We start from the raw sequence: 3239 nt of genomic DNA on the forward strand, positions 1-3239 counted from the left end.
TTTGTGAGTTTTGGAAGATAGGAGTCCGATTTAATTTTTCGGTGTGTGGTTATCCAGTTTTCTCAATACCATTTGTTGAAGGGACTATTGTTTCTCCACCGAATATTTTTTGCTCCCTTGTCAAATATTAGTTGAACGTACATGCAGGGGGTTAACTCTGGGCTGTGTATTATTGGTCTGTGTCAAACACAAGTTTACAACCAAACATGAGTTTGTAATAAATGCAATGAATGCATTTACCTGAGGTGTCTTCTGTTCTATAAACACTTAATGTCCTGGTACCTACTGATCAAAAAGTCAAGGAGCTACTGTGTTGAATCAGAAGATGAGTATAAAACAAGGAATTTCCCAGGGGCCTCCCAAACTGTTTTCGGAAAGACAAAGGCCCGGATGGATAAAATAGTGCAACTAGTATGGGACACTAGGAAAGCAGGTGCAAAAGAAATGCAGAGGTGTTTTTCTTGGGTGAAGTAATTTGATACTTGATGTTACAAAAAATTTTTTTGAGAATATTTTCATGGGAAACACTGGAAGTTTTCTGGATTTCCTTCTCACTATTTAATTAGTTTTCCTTTTTTAAAAAAAGTTATATATAGGTGGGGCGGGACACCCTGGTATATTTAGTATGTGGGGCACCTCAAGGTCTTAATCCAGCCTTGTGAGGACAGCAGAGAGGAGGTCACGTGCTTTAATGAACCCACAGAAAAGAGACTGGAGTTCACAATCCCCAGACTGAGAAGCCCCCAGTTTTCCTGCTTCACTCTAAGTTCTTGCTGACCTCATGACAATTACTGGTATATTCTCCCAAAGATCATTTTTTTCCAAATAATTATTAGAAGTCTGGGACTTCCTGAAAGCTGCTGGTGTCGGTCCATGTGGGTGAGAATCTGTCATGCTTGGGACGCAGCAATAATCCCCATTTTTACATGGCTTTTTCATCTGTTCACTGGGTTTGCACTCTTTCCTGCAGTGTCCTTTGATGAGACAGCAAGATATTCGGCCCCTGCAGACTGAAATGAGTAAAGAAAGGCAAGCATCTCAAGATATTGATGCTCATAGTCATAAAAATTAGGGCAAACTTATCTATAATCTTCACAATAACTCAGTGTTTATTAAGGAAGATTATGTAAGCAAAGCAAAGTTTGGTATAAACTATATTTCTAAGCATCTTCTCATCGATGTCAAAGGAACTTGCTATCCAGCAGGAACTGAGGTTATTTGGTAAGTTGTGTAATTATGTGAAATGACCTGAGCAGAGTGAGTTAATCTAATTGTTATACTAATTAGTTTAGGTATAGGAATTTCTTTTATACTAATTACTAAAGTTAATTTATTCAATTAATATATATTGAATATTTATGCATACTCTTTATTATACTTAGTATTGGGGGATGCATCAATATAAAAGTTTTTTGAAGACTTGTGCCTACATAATTTTTGGTGAATAACAAACAAATGGTATATCTTTCCCAATTAAAAGTCAGGCAAAGCTATAAGTTAGAGTTATATAGTGACAAAAGACCTGATGAAAATCATAAATGGACTTTATTCCATACTATTTAGAAGTATACCATTATTTTTCATATGATTAAGTTTCAAATTCCAATGACATGTTCATAAAGTTAATAATGGATGAACTTTTATCTCTATATCATAAAACAGACTTAGAATTTTAGTAATTATGTTTAATAATTTAAGTATTACTGAAAAAACTTTAAGAATATTTTATCACTTGTGTTGGAAGCATAGCAGCAACTTTTTTAAAATTAAAGCTGTACTTGATTTTGAGACAAATCAGTCTCACATACTTTTGAAAGAGTGTGTCACCATAAATTATGACAAGGTTAGATGGTTTAATCTATTTTTATGCCACATTAGCACTACCAACAAGTATTTAGGTTTCTTTTGTGAACTTGAGAAGGAGTGACTATACAACAGAATATAGCAAAATAATTTTATATTATAAAATAAAAAGCAACCTTAAAACTGTTTAATTGAAGGCAGAAAATAACCTGTTATACAAAACATGGTTAAAGGTATAGGAATTTCAACTTGAATTGGACACACAAAAGTCACAAAAATGATTGTTGTAAAAGGCAACAATGAAATAAAATTAATGTCTTAGTTGGAGTCCTCAGAAACACAGCTATGATAGATCATTCCCATTTCTCACACTTGAGCAGACATCACAGTCCTCCAGGGGGCTTGTTAAGACACAGATTGCTGGTCCCACCTCCAGAGCTTCCAATTTAGTGTGTCTGGGATGGGACTTGAAAATTGGTATTTCTAAAAGTGACAAGACCTCGATGAAAGAAATTGAAGAAGAGATAAGTAAATGGAATAAAATCCCATATTCAGAGATCGGAAGAATTAATATTGTTACAATGCTCATGCTGCCCCCCAAAATTTCTGTAGAGCTGTACTGAAAAAATAACAGATTCAATGCAATCGCTATTAAAAGTCCAATGGTGTTTTTCAGAGAAATAGAAAAAATAATTCTAAAATTCCTATGGAGCCACAAAAGACCCCAAATAGCAAAGTAATCTCGAGAAAAAAGAACAAAGCTGAAGTCATCATGTTTCCTGATTTGAAATTATGTTACAAAGCTATAGTAATCAACACAGTATGATGCTAGCATAAAAACAGAAATATAGACCAACAGAATACCATACTTTGAAATAGACATTGATTATTTATGTGCAACTGGATGAATCATCACAGAGAAAATTACTCATGTGACCAACACTAGAAGACCCTTTCATGTCTTCAAACAGTCATTAATGTTCCTCCTCCCCTCCAAGGTAATCCCACACTGACTGTAAAAAAAGGTCTCAAATATCCACCCCTTTGTAGATCTACGTCCTTTGCTGTATAATTTTTGATGCTCTCCATTGTGGTTGAAGAGATGTGCCCCACAATTTGACTCTGGCATATTTATGTGACTTACTTGTTAGCAAATGTAATTTCTTGTTTAGATCAAAGTTTATTTAACAACATGTTGTTTAGTTTCCAAATATATGAATTCTTTGATATTCTTTTATGACTAATTTATAAGTTTATTGATTATTTTGGGAAATATCTTTATGATATTATTTGTAGCTTTCTTTGCAGTCTTGTGGGATATTTTTGTAAATTTTTGATGTCTGCTGAAAAGAATGCTTATTCTCTGTTGGGTATATAAATATCCTTATTTAAATATCTATAACTATCTCTATCTATCTATTTACCTATCTACCTAC

This window comes from Pteronotus mesoamericanus, unplaced genomic scaffold, assembly GCF_021234165.1.
Source record: "Pteronotus mesoamericanus isolate MK-2021 breed Mesoamerican mustached bat unplaced genomic scaffold, CSHL_Meso_final contig_25, whole genome shotgun sequence".
Taxonomy (NCBI): domain Eukaryota; kingdom Metazoa; phylum Chordata; class Mammalia; order Chiroptera; family Mormoopidae; genus Pteronotus; species Pteronotus mesoamericanus.